The 16,838-nt window shown below is 42.6% G+C and overlaps 1 long non-coding RNA gene across 2 annotated transcripts; it reads right to left on the bottom strand.

The window, feature by feature from the left end:
* Positions 1 to 257: 257 nt before the first annotated feature.
* Positions 258 to 15,257, bottom strand: LOC123587262. 2 transcript variants are annotated; one of them, XR_006707201.1, is made up of 4 exons: positions 14,758 to 15,257; positions 12,151 to 12,153; positions 1,583 to 1,593; positions 258 to 268 (listed from the first exon to the last, which is right to left on the bottom strand). It is a non-coding gene; the product is annotated as an uncharacterized LOC123587262 (long non-coding RNA). The 2 variants fall into 2 exon arrangements; XR_006707200.1 differs by lacking the exon at positions 12,151 to 12,153.
* Between the last annotated feature and the right edge of the window lie 1,581 nt (positions 15,258 to 16,838).

Raw genomic sequence — 16,838 nt, 5'->3', positions numbered from 1 at the left:
AAAGAAACTTGAAGAGGGAGTAGATGATTCTGGGCAAAAACAAAACAAAAACAAAACCCAAAACAAAACAAAAACCCCATTTCCAGATATAAGAATATAGAATGCGACGTTGAAAGGGAATTTGCAGGTTACTCTTTCTAACCTGTTAGCTCTACATAATGAAACCGAGGCCCTCACAGGTTGTGATTGGTGTCGCATCACACAGCCAGGGGCCAGGCCAAGACCAGTATTACGGTGGGCCATGCACAGGGCAAGTGCTTTCCCTGCACTGACTCCCTCAATCCTCACCTCAGACCTCCTTTTACAAACAAGGAATCGTAAGGTGCAGAGATGTGAGTAAAGTGGATTGTCTATTAAATGGCCGACCTTGGATCAGAGCTGGCTTCAGAGCCTCAGGTCCCTGTCCTGTGCGACAATTGCACAGGTTTTTAGAAATTCCAGATCTCGTTCTCTCTCCACCGTCCCACGTTGGCTTACAATAATTTATAAAATGTCACATTAGAGCCAGACAGTTCCCTGTCATGTAAATGAAAACTACTGGAAAGAGGTTAGGATTAAAAATATAATTGTGCCTTTAGGCCTCGCATACTTTTAGCTTCAATGGAACGTGCTGTGCATAAATCACGTGAATGATACATGCAGGAATATTCATGCATTCGTGGAAATATTGAAATTAAATTACCATTTCTATTGTGATTGCAATCGTCAAAGATATGGATAAGATTTATTTCTCTTTCAAATTTTAGAGGGAGGGAAATCTAATGAAAATTATTGTTATACATTGATGTGCGGTGGTTGTGATACCAAGATGATTTATTCCCGCGAATATTTCCAAACAAATTTAGTTCAAATGCATATTGATGGTCTTGGAGTTTGTACATAAAAATACAATTTATATAGATTGAGAAGAACTTTGAATTATTCAACAAATATTGTCATCCTAGGATAAAGGGGTATAGCTTGAAGCTTGAAGAAACAAAGAACGAAAGCAAGTAATTCTACTTCGCATAGGAATAGTAAGCTTATGGTTGCATTGTCCCAGGTGGTGAAGGTTATGATGGTGTCACCAGATCCTTGGGCTTTTCATGCTGTGGTCCACCAGTAACTTTGTAAAGCAGGGACAGGGCTGAGATGCTTACCAGAGGCTTGGGAAAACAAATGGGAAGTTGCTGCAGGGAACCTCGATGCTTAAATATCTCACTTAATCTACCTCACGCGTCTTCTGTTACAGGTGGCTTAGGAGTTGAGACCCTCTCCGGTCTGACAACTGAGTCTATCTTTACCTCTACGAGGTGTGGTAGACTCCATTTCCTGAAGACTAACCTCTTTCATGTGTTCCACATCTAGGAAAGGACTATACCTTCTAGGGTGAATTAGGACTTCCCCACAGGGCTAGGGGATATTCCTAGGCAGGGGCATTCGTTATATTCTACAGGGATATGGGTGCAAACCCCCCACAATTACATAAACGAGTCATGCAGCCAGGCATGCCTGTGGTGGGGAGTGCCTTTCCCTACAAGGAGGGTCAGATTTTCTCGCAACTTCCATTTGTTCAGCAGGATCGGGAACTGGAGGAAGTCACCGTGGCTCTTCCTTAGGCATCACTTAAGAGTTTCAGGTCATAGAATTTGTGCCTACATCTGTATTTCTTCACTGAACTCTCACGGAAACCGTAAATAGTAGGCATATCTTTTGGCTACAAGATACATAACTGATTTTCATTCCTAGCTTAAAGAAATCAGCCTCTTCACTTACGGCTGTACCATATAAGAAGCCAGCTCTCTTATCTGAGTTAAAAATGATTTTCCTGTTCTATCATCGATCTAGTGACTTTGTTTGTAGTATCTTTTCTCAACAGAGGCTTTATATATCCCTATATGTTTTTTTGGTATTACCTTCTAGGTTTCCAGCCTTGAATAATAAGTTCGTCCTCACTGCTGGATTGTATGGGTACAACTTCATAGATTTTCCTGCAGTATTTTAATTATTTTATTAATTATAGGTACATCTTGTATGCCTCTGGCATGAATTTTTGTCTATGCCTAAGTTGGAGCCCCTTTTATTTTCCAGCCACGTATGCCAACGCCATTTGTTAATAATCGATTTCTCCCGCTGAATTAAACTTTTCGCACATAGCGATTCTCATTTGCTGATGCAATTTTTCCTCCTCGCTCTGTCGCACCGACCCCCTTTCCGTTCTTACACCAACGCCATCTTGTCCTGGTGGCAGTAGCTTTACTGTGTGTGTGAATACCTGGTCCGGTGCAGCTGGCAGGTGCCTCCTCAGGCCTCCCTCACGAAGAGCTTGCCATTCAGCTGTGAGGAGCTGACCGGAAGGCACTGCTAGGGCCCGGCCCTTTCTGCCCAGGGGAGGGACTCTACCAATGGCATCGTTTTTTGCTCAAGAGCTCTCCACTGGGTTGGCCGGGACTCTGTCACGTCTGCATGGCAGTGGTGGCTCCTCCTGGCGCTTGCCTTTCACGGGGGTCAGATCTGACTGGGCGCCTGAGTCTTCTCCTGTCCAGTCCTGCTTCCTACCCTTCAGAGGCCGTCCTCCCCCTCCTCAAATTAACCTCTTCAACTCTCAGCTCTGGCTCAGCGGCTGCTTTTCAAGGATTCGCGCTGACACCTAAGGCTGATTCTCCTTATCCGCAGCTGCAACCCCATCGCCTTCTCTTGGCTAGCGTTCGTCTTTTATTCTTCCAGGTAAACGTTATTAGTATATAGTATTACAGAATTATCTCCATAAAAATAATAGGTTTGGGGGGCGCCTCAGTGGCTCAGTGGGCTAAGCAACCTACTCTTGGTTTCAGCCCAGGTCATGATCTCATGGTTGGGGGGTTCAAGCCCTGCATCGGGCTCAATGCTAGCAGTGCAGAGCCTGCTTGGGATTCTCTCCCCCCACCCCTCTCTCTCTCCTAAAAATAAATAAACATTAATTTTTTTAAAAGTATTAGAATAAGGATGAAAGCATTAACAAATTCAATTGGGAAGCCAGGACATATCACTCTGTTCTCTTCCACCATCCCCACCAGTTCTAACAAGAGGAAAGGAAGCAGGGTGCAGGCAAAGGGCAAGTTCAGACTGTATTTCCTTCACTTAATACCCAAGTGACCTTGCAAAACTTACCTTTGTGTTTCCAAGCCTCCCTTCTGTAGTATCCAGAGTAACAACGATGTTGCCTTTCACATCGTCGTTCTTCATCAGACGAGCATGCATCCAGCTCACCCAGAGAGGTCCTCAGTTTAGGTTTTGAACCCAAACCCCAGGTACCCAGGTTCCAATTTGGGAGGGGGTCTTGGTCTCAGGTGGTTGTGATATGTATTCTTTTCAGTCAGGAAGGCCGAAGTTCTGCTGCAGCGAGAGGATTCCGAATTTCGTACGTCTTAACACATAAAAGTGTATTTCTTCCTCACGTTACGTGTCCCGTGTGGGTTGTAATGGAGAGAGGGTCTCTGCTTCACAGTCGTTCAGGCCTCAGGATCACATGGGCTCCGTTGTCTGGAACACTCCCATTACCACAGCAGAGTCTTTACTTTCCTGTATAATAGGGTAACTACTGCACATATAGGGCCATTTAAATTTAAATTCGTTAGAACAAAATAAAATTGAAGTCAGTCATAGAAGCCATACTTCAAAGATCTGAAGCCACATGTCCTCCTCTGTGGGACAACCCAGGTGTGAAAGATTTCCATCACTGCAGAGAGCTCTATCGGACAAGGCTGGTCCAGTATACAGTTGATCTCCTTTCCCTTGTGTGCCCAAATTCTAGCCTTATACCCCTCCCTTCAGCCTCTGCATGCATAGAAATGCTCTGACAATGGTGCTGGCCACTGTTCAGAAGCTTTCCATGAGGAAGGGCATTTGCAAGCTAGACATTCTTACGGCAGAGCACGTAGGAATGGTGCTGGAGGAAGATGTGGGCTATATTTCAGATCAGCAAAGCCAGTGATAAAGGGATGGACCGGGAAAGAATAGATGTACGTGAAAAAGCATCCTGGGAAAGACTGGTGCGTCAAAAAGGGGATATCAATTGGTTGTAAAAGCAAACGTGTAAGGATCGTATTATGATTGAATAAGCTGAGAAGGCAGAGAGGACTGACTTCACATGCTTTTAGAAATAATCTTCTGCAGAGTAACCTCCATCTCTACTGAAAATAAAATAAGTGATGGGATTAAATTTATGAATGAGGAATTTCATTTATGTATAGGGTAGGATGTTTTAGGAATGAAAAATCCCTAGTTGAAAATACTCATCTATAGGGGCGCCTGGGTGGCGCAGTCGGTTAAGCGTCCGACTTCAGCCAGGTCACGATCTCGCGGTCCGTAAGTTCGAGCCCCGTGTCGGGCTCTGGGCTGATGGCTCAGAGCCTGGAGCCTGTTTCCGATCCTGTGTCTCCCTCTCTCTCTGCCCCTCCCCCGTTCATGCTCTGTCTCTCTCTGTCCCAAAAATAAATAAACGTTGAAAAAAAAAAAAAAGAAAATACTCCTCTATAGTATTGTAAAATGGAAGCTGTATTCTATTTTTATAGAATGCAGACTGCTATACCCCATATTAGTACTCCGTGCTCTGTAATACTTGCAAATGTTGGACAGATGTAAAATTTCACTACATGGTCTCTCAATGCCTCTTCTAAAATTGTGATTCTATTGGGGTGTCCATTGCATCTCCAGTGGCCTATGAGTTTGTGATTTCTTAGGACAATGATTCTCAAAGAACTTTCAGTCAAACTGTTCTCCTAATAATACTGAGATGTTATTTACCCTTTTTACAGTGTGGACATTTGCACTGAAGGTGCAAAAACAATGGTGGCTGAAACTGTTGGCCGTTTAGAGCAAGTCCAGGTAATGGGAGAAAACTCTCCCAGAAGTCATGTTATTCAACACAATGCACTTGTAGTGAAAGAAAGAAAGAAAGAAAGAAAGAAAGAAAGAAAGAAAGAAAGAAAGAGAAGAAGGGAGGAAGGAAGAAGGGAGGAAGGGAAGAGAGAAAGAAAGAGTAATGAAGAAAGATGCCTTTTATAGAGCAATAAAAATTATTAATTTTATTTGATCTCAACCCTTAATACGTCTTTTAGTAGTTTGATGCTGAGATTGGAAGTACATAAGAGCATTTTTGCTGCCTACCAATGTATGCTATTTGCCCTGAGGAAAAGCACCTGTGTGGCCATTTGAGTTGCAAAGCAAACTAACTGGCTTATGCTTTGGGATATGATTCATCAAGAGACAAACCACACTTATTCAGACTTGGGTTTTGGCAGACATTTTCTCAAAAACAAATGAAAAGAGCTGGCCACTTCAAGGAAAACTACTTCAACTGAAATTGTTTTTGCCAGTGATGAAATTTAGGCTTCCGAGTTAAAATTAGAGTCATAGAAAACTTGTCTTTGCCACTGTAAACGTTTCAGCTCTGTAGCTTAAAGATTTTGAGTATTCTAATATTAGTGATTACACTGATGAAAGAGATTTTTTGGTATTGTATAATGAAATATATCCACTTAAAAGATCTGCATAACCCAGAGAACCAATATTTTCCAAATGACCAATGCATAATATTACAATCATAAATTAAGTCAGAAGTGGAAGATACAAGCCAATGTACTATGATATAAAAGAACATAAGAAGTATGATGATACGGCTTTAGATTCTACATATATCGCTTGTGGAGTTCTGGTGTCGTATTAAGAAGGTCCAGGGGTGCCTGGGTGGCTCAGTCGGTTAAAATGTCTGACTCTCGATTTTGGCTCAGGTCATGATTTCACGGTTCATGGGGTTGAGCCCCACGTTGGGCTCTGCCCTGACAGCATGGAGCCTACTTGGGACTCTCTCCCTCCCTCTCTCTTTACCCCTCTCTTGCTCACGTACATGCTCTCTTTCAAAATAAATAAATAAACATTAAAAAAAGAATGTCCAAAATTTTATAAGAATACCACAAAAATACATCTGTATGAGGCTTGATTTTCTTCGTATTCTTCAACCAAAGTAATATACTGCGACAGATTGAATGCAAAAGCAGATAAGAAAATTCACCTGTTTTCCCATTAATCTAGACATTAAGGACAGCTTTAAAAATGTAAAACAATCCCACTATTCTTACTGAATTTTTTTGGTTTTGGAAAATAGAGCTATTTTTATTAAAAAAATATGCTATTTATGCTAACATATATTTATCATTTTTTTTTTCAACGTTTATTTATTTTTGGGACAGAGAGAGACAGAGCATGAACGGGGGAGGGGCAGAGAGAGAGGGAGACACAGAATCGGAAACAGGCTCCAGGCTCTGAGCCATCAGCCCAGAGCCCGACGCGGGGCTCGAACTCACGGACCGCGAGATTGTGACCTGGCTGAAGTCGGACGCTTAACCGACTGCGCCACCCAGGCGCCCCTATATTTATCATTTTTAAATGAAATATTTTTAACACTTCTTTTAAATATATGATAACATAAATACTGGTAGATATAATTGAAAAAACACCTCTTGTTGGGTTCTTAAATAGTTTGAAGAGTATGAAGAAGCCATAAAAGCAAAACATTTGAGAACCACTTGCTTAGGACTAACTCTGAATTTGACTGAACACCATGGACAATTCCAATAGCACTAGAAACACCCAAGGTCTAAGTCCAGTACATAGAATTACAGAATTCCACGTATTCACTCTATACACCTTAAGTCATTGCAGGCCATGAATTTTTTTTTCAGAGAGTTTTAGAGAAATATTTCAGAGCTGAACGTAGGGAATGTTTATTGTTCTTGATCTCTTCCTTAAAAGTACATTAAATTTTTAAAATTTAAAATATCTCATTAAAATGATCTGAAATAAACTGCCAGAAGGACACGTATTATGTGATAGTGTTTTATTCCTCATAAATATGAATAAAACATAAGAACATCTTGTTTAAAAGGCTAAGTCATTTAGAAGAACAATTTTTACACACCAAAAAGGAATTATATGAGCAGAGGCATTAATTGCTCTTTAGCTGCTACAAAAGCGTTTCAAGGGTAAGCTTTCTTGTTGTATAAACTCTTCTATTCTACCACTTATAGTAGGTGCTTAGTTTAATAAACTTAAAAGTCCCTGTCACTTTGTAAGTATGTGACATGAAACAACACGCACAGCGATTTGACAGGACAGTTGCTAAATATAAAGTCAGCCACAATAATCAAAGCGTCTAAAAAGAACTACATCAGTAAGCTTTCTTCCAAACTCTGCAGGCTGCTAAGCGTATGCAGTTACTCCCAGATTACAAATGGTTTGTGAGCATTCTCTCTTTTTTTAAAAGTAATGATATTCTACTTCATTAAATTTACTATACAATATTTTAAGGATTACCCAATACTATTAGACAAGATGTATATTGGAGATTTCCAAATGTCACTATATAATTACAACCCAAAGTTACATCTATGTCTGTTCTTTGAATTACTAATTAAACTAATCTTTTGTACCCCAAACCAGAAAGATAAAAAATGAAATATGGATCTGATTGATCAACTTTATTATAAATGATGTTTTCCTATGTTGATGACTGTTAACTTTGGGAGACTGTAATAGCCATCAAATTATATTTACACGTGAGTGAGCAGAATGAAGTCAACATGGAATGTGTAAGTATCTAAATATCGGCTTTTACGACAATTCTAACGTGGAAGCTTCAAAGAGACACAGACTTTGGAGAGGAATGACCAACTATACTGATGTCATTTCCTTTGGGATTTTGTCTACGTTTTTTTGAGGGTTTCTCTTTAGTCTTTGGAAAGACATGAATATAATAGGGAAAAAGGGTTATCATAGATTTTATATTTAAAAAATTCTTATTTTTAATTGATGTATCGTTAACATGCAACATTATAATTAGTTTCAGGTATACAGTTTAACGATTTGACAATTGCACACATTACAAAATGCTCACTCCAAATGTAGTTACCCCCTTTTGCCATATAAAGTTATTATAATATTCTTGACTGTATTTCCTATACTTCCCTTTCATTCCTCTGATGCATTTATTTCATTTGGAAGTTTGTGCCTCTTCATCTCCTTCACCTGTTTTTTAACCACATTTCACCGAAAGAATCAAATCTCACCTTGAATGTTTACTAAATAATGTTCACAATCACTCCCTAAATCATAGTTTGTGGAACTAGAAACTAGAGTTTGTGGAACAGTCTGTAAGGACTTTCCATCTGTGGTCTGTGTGTATCCCTGTGCTAAGTCTTGCTGGCCATTAGAGTATGTATTGAATACATGATCCTAATCTGCATGAAACCTGAATCAAGCTGAGCAGTGGGTGAAAAACACAGCATCACAGAATACAGACAACTTACAAAGTCACTTGGTTCTGGTGAGAATTCAGACAAGGAAGAAATCAGTTTGGACTACTGAAATTGTTGGGTAACCTTTACAGACAGGAGAGTTTGAGTTTCACAAACAATGTAGAAATTCATGGCAATGTGGAAGTAGATAGGCTATCATCTCCGGCCCCTGAAAACTTGAAGAGTCTGGTAGGAAAGAAAGACACAAAGCAATGCCTTCAATACGATGCTGTGCCTCTAACAGCCGGGGAATGCAAAGGAGCATTTGTTTGGAGTGTTAGCCATGAACAGTTGGCCACGATGCCTGGATGAAGCTCTGAAGAATGAGTAAAAGTTAACCTGATAAGGAAAGTGGGCAGAGGCTCCATGCAGAGGGAGTAACGAGAAGAAAGTCACAGAGCTGTGAGGTGGCAATCAGTCTGTGGAGAACATAAATTATTTACTCTGGAATAAAGGTAGGCAAAAGGTGGGGCCAGGTCTGAATCTTGTTGTGCGGATAGGTGGTCATGGGCAGTGGGTCAGTGAGGAACTGGGGGTCGAACTGGACATGGATCTGGGGCAGGGCCAGAGAAGCAAGCCTTTGGAGGATGACAGGGGACTCTTGGTCTCCTAACCTCTCCTTCTCCTAGGCACACATCTCCAGGCAGACTAAAGGTCTTGATGGTACGCACAGAAAGGACCACACGGAGGAGGACCCAGGAGTGATTTCTGCAGGTGGGATAAGTGCAAATGCAGAGAGCACTGCCTGAGTCTGTGTGTCCCCAGGATGAGGACATGGCTGAACCCATGTCAGAGCCTAATGCTCTCACCTGTACTTGAGAATTAACAGATCAAGCTAAGGCTGTGGCATAGGAAAATTATCTCATTTCAACAATGTCAAGGCTCAAGAATTATGGTTTGATTGTTTAAACTTGGGTTCAGGGCTTAGGGTTGTTTAACCTTGGATTCAATATTCCTGGGATATATGTAAAATTAAAATCTGGAACGGAAACAGTTAAGGTCCCTACGTACCTTCCTTTGGCTCAGTCTATGGATTCTGCAGAGCACAGCTTCCCAGTTGGTGAACTGTGGCACCGAGGAATAATACAAACGGGCCCAAAGGAGTGTTGTGAAATGCTGATTCTTCTCATCTATCATCTGTGGCCTGCATTATTGCAAAGACCCCTAACTGTCCTCTCTGTTGCGATCCTTGCCCCCCTGTAGTCTGTGACAATTAACGTTGTGTCATCTCGACTGGCCAAGGGATGCCCAGATAGCTTGCAAAATATTAGTTTCTGGCGTGTCTATACAGGTGCTTCTAGAAGAGATTAGCGTCTGATTTAGTGGACTGAGTGAGGAGGTCTGCCCTCACCAATGGGGTGGGCATCCCCTAGTGCAGGGGGGTCCCGAACAGAAAAAAAGGTGAAGGAAAGGTGACTTCCCTCTTTTCTTGAGCTGAAACATCCATCGTCTCCTGCCTTTGGACATCAGAGCTCCTGGTTCTCAGTCTCTTGACCTCAGACCTCAGTTATACCATCAACTCCCCTAGTTGTCAGGCCTTGGTACTTAGAGAAGGACACCATAGCTTTTTTGGTTTTTCAGCTTGCAGATGGCAGACTGTTGTGGGACTTCTAGGCCTCCATAACTGTGTGAGCCAATTCCCATATATTTCCTCATATATATATATATATATATATATAAATTTCCTCATATATATATATGTATATATATATATGGAGATTATATATATATATATATATATATATATATATATATATATATAAAATCTCCATATGTCTTATTGGTTCTGGTTCTCTGGAGAACCCTGACTATTACAGAGTCTATCCTCAACACAGAGGATAAAGTCATCTTTTCAATCATATATGTTTTATCCCTCCTGTGCTATCAAACCTGCCTTGGCTTCTCAATCTCACTTAGAGGAAGTCCTCACAGTGGCCAGTAGAGCTCCCTATCATCTGACCTCTGTTATTTGTCCCATTTCATATCACACGATTGCCTGCCGTGGTTATTTTGCTCAGTGTACCACGGCCACCATCTTGTTTCTTAAACCAGCCGGTGACATTCTTTATCTCCACTTTGCATGTGCTTCTGACTCCCGCCTGGAGCGCTCTTCTCCCACAGAGCCACCTGACTCATTCCCTCATCTTCTCCAGGTCTTTGTTCAGATATCATATTTTTGGTGAGGTCTTCCCTGACCACGCTATTCAAAATTGGCCAGCACTACCATTGCTAAAGACAACCCTAAGTTTTACTTTAGTTTGTTTATAGTTTGTCTCCCCTGACCAGAATGTGAACTCCACGATGGCAGGGATGTTTTGTTGTTGTTGTTATTATTCATTGCTGAATCACTACTACCTAGAGAACTTGATAAAGAATAAGAGCTCGATAACAGTGTTTTTGTATGAATGAATACGCAAATAAATTTTGACATAATGGAATAAAAACTTCAACTGGATTTAAAATCCATTATCAGAAGAATTTAAAAATTACATTTGTCAGTAGGAGAGCTGTTGTGGTATTTAAATATAACAAGGCCTTATAAATTTAGCATGATTATAACATCAATGGCTTATATAGTTTTATTACCTTGTTATTTAAAAATAACACCAAGAGAGACCATCAGAATTTGAATAAGTCATCATTAAAATTTCTTGTGGAGGAATCATATGAAAACATTTCAGGCATTAAAAGCAGATACTGAAAACATATGCTCATGTAAAGACCATGGGAAACTTATCATAAACATTGAAAATATATTAAAAATATTATTTAAGGGGCGCCTGGGTGGCTCAGTCGGTTAAGCGTCCGACTTCAGCTCAGGTCACGATCTCACAGTCCGTGAGTTCGAGCCCCGCGTCGGGCTCTGGGCTGATGGCTCAGAGCCTGGAGCCTGTTTCCGATTCTGTGTCTCCCTCTCTCTCTGCCCCTCCCCCGTTCATGCTCTGTCTCTCTCTGTCTCAAAAATAAATGAACGTTAAAAAAAAAAATTAGAAAAAAATTATTTAAAAATCACATTTATCTTAAGGTACTGTCTGTATATTTACTCATAATTATATAAGGGAAAACCATTATTTTTCTCACACAGCCCAACACACGTCCCCAAATCCTTCCACTTTATCCCATTTGCCATGCAAAATTATGACTTACTATGTATGTTATTAAGTAAATAAGGGTGGCAAGTTCTGGTCTAGAGGGCTCACCATGAACCAATATTCCAAAGTGTGAATGTGGGCTTGAGGGATGGGGACCCGATGTGTCTACACTTGAGGCTGTGGGTGAGTTGTGAAGTCTCTACTGTTGATGCTGAAAAGGTGGGTAGGTTCTCAGCGCGAGTTGCCTTGAATGTCACAATGAAGTTTTTGGCCTTTATTTTATCGGGATGGAGCAAGGAGTGGCAAATTTGTTCGTGAAATATTAGACCACATCTATGGCATTTCACAGGCCGAATGATACAGTCACATACTCACAGTGGTCATGATTTGCTAGAATACGAGTTTTTACTCATGGGTCTCACCCTTTCATATGCAAGCCCTGATCCACTCTCTGCCCTTTTCTATACTGCATCACCTCCCGCACAAAAATCAACTCGCTGGAGATAACGGTCTCCTTAATTTGTCAAGCAGGCCTTGATCACAGCCTGTTTTAATTTTTTTTTTCAACGTTTTTATTTATTTTTGGGACAGAGAGAGACAGAGCATGAACGGGGGAGGGGCAGAGAGAGAGGGAGACACAGAATCGGAAACAGGCTCCAGGCTCTGAGCCATCAGCCCAGAGCCTGACACGGGGCTCGAACTCCCGGACCGCGAGATCGTGACCTGGCTGAAGTCGGACGCTTAACCGACTGCGCCACCCAGGCGCCCCACAGCCTGTTTTAATTTGGAGGGTCAGGTATACAGAAGGCCAAAGCTACCTGCTCTTCTTGATAAGAGTGTGAGAAGATTCGGTTGGGGGAGGAAGCTGCTCATATAAATTCTGCTGTGACTGTCAACGTTCCTGATTATTTTGTTTCAGAAAAGAAGAGGTTCTTCTGAGTGGCGCCCATGCCTTCAGGGTCAGGACGTTAGTTGGTGTTCCAGTCACGGTGAAGGAAAGGAGGTGAAAAGAAAGAGTTATATAAATCTCAGCAGCACTGAAGATATTCTGTGATTCCCAACACTTGTGGGTGACTTGAGTTATCACCCCTGGGTGCAAAGAGTCTGCAGGCATCATACTGTCGAGGGCCTACTATAGAGGATGACCAGACCTGTTGTCCATCTAAAAGACTTGAAAAGTTTCCAGAAAAGAGTAGGAGCTGGTGATGTTTAGGCTGAGCACTCCTGATGACGGACAGCACGCCTCACAGGGGTGCTGGCGGTCATGTGATCAAGCTGATTAAAAGCTGACCGACAGTAACCCTGAAACATGGAGGGTGGTCTCAGAGCATATATAAAATCTAAGTCAAAACCTCAATTTCGAGTAGATAGAGCATACAATGACCTGGAAAATGGATCTGAAGATTCAGGTCCTGGGTCATACAGAAAGATCTGGAAGGAGGGTGATGGTTCTCTGGGTCCCACCAGGTATAGAGCTGGTTGGATTCTCCCCACAGTGCCCCCATGCCCTTGATTCAGCTCAGGTGGGCCCTTATTTCTGTCTAGGAATCAGGATCAGATCTTATCCAACTTCTGCACTCATTTCAGTGATTTACTAAACATATATGTATCAGGTATTGTACTAGCTGCTGGGAATACAAAACATAATGTAGTTTGTCTTTGCTTGAAAAGTCACCGGCTGCTGGGATTATAGACTGCTGACAGGGAACCATGGTGGATCCCACCAGGGGAGTTGTAGCAGTTGGGGGAGTCCTGGGAAGGAATTCACTCGGGCTTCACTTTGAAGAGAGGTATTCTGAGCAGGATCTTGGCCACCTTAACTTGGGTGAGCTTGCCAAGACGTGGATTTGAGGCTTCCTATAAGCACAGCCATGGTCACTGTTCATATCCAGGCTGAGGGCCGCAGACTTAAGCTGAACCCTGGCAACTGGAACCATGAGGTTTGCTGATCAATAGATTCTTTCCGTTTGTGCTCTTCAAGATGTCATCAGAGTTGAGCCACACTTGCTGAGTAGTATTCCAGAGATAATTATTTAAATATAGCCCCATAGCTGAGGCTAATGAAAAAATTCACCTTAAAGTCACCATGAGGTACTCGGAAAGTCTGAGCTCTATGGAAGGCCAGACGTGGATGAGAAGTTGGGCAGCACCTGACATCTAGTCAGGAGGCAGCTAGCTCGGTGTCCAAAACCGCCTTGGGCCGTTGGCTTCTCCATCCTCAAGGACAACTCCTCTGAAATCAAACTAGGTAGCATTCCCCCAAATAAATTCAAGGCTGACAAAACCGTTGAAAGCAGAGCAAAATGATCCCCGAAATACAGCAATGTCTTGCAACGTTGCAGCAAATACACTGGAAAGTGAAATACGAATCTGGCAACATTTAAATACAAAACGCATGTGATATTTGCATGGGCTAAACCTGGCTCAGACAGAAGACACCCTAAGGAGGCTCTAAAATCTAGTACTAGTATTTTCTCTTCTCTGAGTTAGGAAAAGGAATTACAACATTATTTGGATTACTCTTCGTAGGCAAAGTTACATATCCATAAAATATACTAGTATGCTAAGTGTTTGCATTCAGGATATAGTTTGGAAATGCACACGGACTCTCTCGGTGTAAAAAGGAATCACAATTGTGCATATACAATAACCGCATGCAAAATGAAGATGTTGATAGGACAACTAAATTTTTAAATTTTAGTAGACAAGGGGGGGGAAAAAAAACCCCGCTGCATTTGGGTGAGCGGACTTATCCGCCCTGATCTCATTCCCAGAACCAGCCGGATAATCCTGGTCTGCAGTCTGAAGTATGTGCCTGTTCCCGCCTCCTTCCACCCCACCCAGCAGTGGGTGGGTTTTACATCTCTTAGCAACAGTGCAGGAAGAGTGTTTCCGCTTTAAATTAATTAATATGCTACATCAATCCGGTGCTGCTCTTGGTATGAGTTAATGTCAAATAGAGTTTGCTGATGCGGCAGGGAAACCACTGACTCCACCGAAACAGCAGGACCTCTGAGCGATGTTTGCTGCATACACACCAAAGGCTGCACGGTGTTCATGGTGGGGACGGTTTCTTTGGCAATCCACCTAACAAAAGTAAGGAAAGTCTGGCCTCGTTAGTACCTCCTTTGTATTCGAGCATATTATTTCAGAAGGGAGGGAGATGTTTTACCCCTGTTATCTTGATTCTTTAAATCTCTGTGCATGCTTTGGTTCCTTCGTATTTTATTTGCATGAACATGTTCTAAATTCAATCCAAAGGTGAAGGAACCTTGGACCTGGCTGGGACCTAGGACCGAGAAGCAGGATTTCAGAAAGTTTGAGTCCTCACTGGCGTGGGTATTGTCATGAACCATCACTTGCGGGAAACCAGCTTCACAAAGGAAGCCTACGAGAAGTACATCAAAGATTACGTGAAATCAGTCAAAGGCAGACTTGAAGAACAGAGGCCAGAAAGGGTGAAACCTTTTATGACAGGGGCTGCAGGACAAATCGAGCACATCCTTGCTATTTTTAAAAACTACCAGTCTTTTATTGGTGAAAACATGAATCCGGGAGGCATGGCTGCCCCGCTGGCCTACTGCGAGTAGGGTGTGACCCCATATATGATCTTCTTTAAGGATGGTTTAGAAATGGAAAAATGTTGACGAATTTGGCTATTAACTTTGGACATTATCACCCGTCGTCATAGCTGGCTGCTGCTCATTCACACAACACCAGGACTGAAGACGGATGGGACTGACGTCATCTTGAGCTCTTCATTTATTCTGACCTTGCTTTATCTGGAGCGGAGGCATCGTTTCTAAGAAAACGTGCCATGTAGGTTGTTTAAAAATAAAATGCATGTAAACTCAAAAAACCTCTTTACCGTCAAGGTAAAGAAGGACCTTTGAGATGTTGTGGTATCATTTAGAAGGGACAGATTACAGGGTGAGCGCAGAGCTGGGATAATTGAGCTGTAAAGCTCAATTGAGCTGAAAAGACAAGGCTGCCATTAGTACGGGGACAGCGGCGTGCAAATAGGCACATATGTGTGTTCTGATTTATTTGCAATATTCTTACCTGCGGCAAATTACCCCCAGACACGCCCAGAGACAACCTGAGCTCTGCTTCAGCCTTGTTTGGGACATATTCAGCCGATCAGGTGGCTTCTCATCACCCCGCCTCCCACCCGGAGCCCTGCAAGTCACGCTTATTTATAAAACGTCTGAAATCCAGAACACACCTGTTCCAGAAAAACAAAATCACACAAAAGTTCTGGAGCAAGTAGGTGAGCCCACAGAAGCCTGAGGGTAACTGCTGTAGGGATCAAGTATTAACAGGGCCAGGCAGAACAAACCATCGCACGGAAGGACGTTTCTGTGAAAAAAAATCCCGTTGAGAGATGCCGGGAGTGGGCTGTGCCCATGGGAATGGCAGCGGAAAGTTCTGGAGCTACACGAGCCGGCCGGTGGGAGTGAAAATGCCTTTGTGGGGCGAGACCAGCCGAGGAGGGGTTGGGAAGCAGTGCCTCTTACCTTCAAAGGGTTTGAATTTGCCTCTGGGCTCGGTGAGGAGTCAGACGTACGATAAATGAGCATCATCTACTTGGGAGAGGGGAGAGAAGGCGGCATAGAGTTGCTCTCCTTGGCCAAACACGGAATTCATCCGGTCTGAGTGTCGCAAGCAGAAAGAAGTCATTGCTTACAAGATGCTGGGCGCTACCTGAGGCGCTTAACGCTTAACTAGTTCTCACGGCGCACATGAACTTGCCATTTCTGTCGGTCCGGGCTGGTCAATATCGCCATTTTGACGTGGTTTTAAACTATCGCTTCACACATTCTCCCACCTGACAGATTTGAAAGACTTGCTAAAAACTCGCCCAATGTCACAAAGCTAGTGAGTAGCTACAGATCAAGTGTTCTTGCAGGGACAAATGGTACACTCGAAAGGGGATGCTGGAAGAAATGTAATGAGAGATTGATTACAAATGGGGTTAAGAGAAATCAAGAAGGAGGGGGAACCTCCTGGAAAAGCCACCCTAGAGAGGTAAAGGAAACGGACATGAGTGGGTACGGACCTCAGGACAGAGTGGGCACTGGGAGATGGCTGGAGCTGGAAGAAGGGTCGAGTTGAACAAAATACTAAAGGGATGTGCGTGTGTGTGTGTGTGTGTGTGTGTGTGGAGGGGAGGGCTGTAAGTCACCATGACTCATGCATGGCCTTATAAATGGCATTAGCATTTTTCTTTTTTCGTATCTAAAAGGCCTGGAGTCAGGTGTTTATTCTTTTTAATACGCAGTCCCTGTCAAAAAATTCCGTAGGCGCCATTCTGGGCACAGCAGGGGCATTTCATGGGCCACGGCCACGGCACGACAGCTAGAAATTAGTCATTAGTTCTTAAAAGACATCCATTTATTGTCAAGCCTTAATTAATAGGTATCCAACTGGCCAG

Source organism: Leopardus geoffroyi, chromosome D3 (genome assembly GCF_018350155.1).
Source record: "Leopardus geoffroyi isolate Oge1 chromosome D3, O.geoffroyi_Oge1_pat1.0, whole genome shotgun sequence".
Taxonomy (NCBI): Eukaryota; Metazoa; Chordata; class Mammalia; order Carnivora; family Felidae; genus Leopardus; species Leopardus geoffroyi.
The sequence above is the reverse complement of the archived record's forward strand: the minus strand, read 5'-3'. Positions and strand labels throughout refer to the sequence as shown.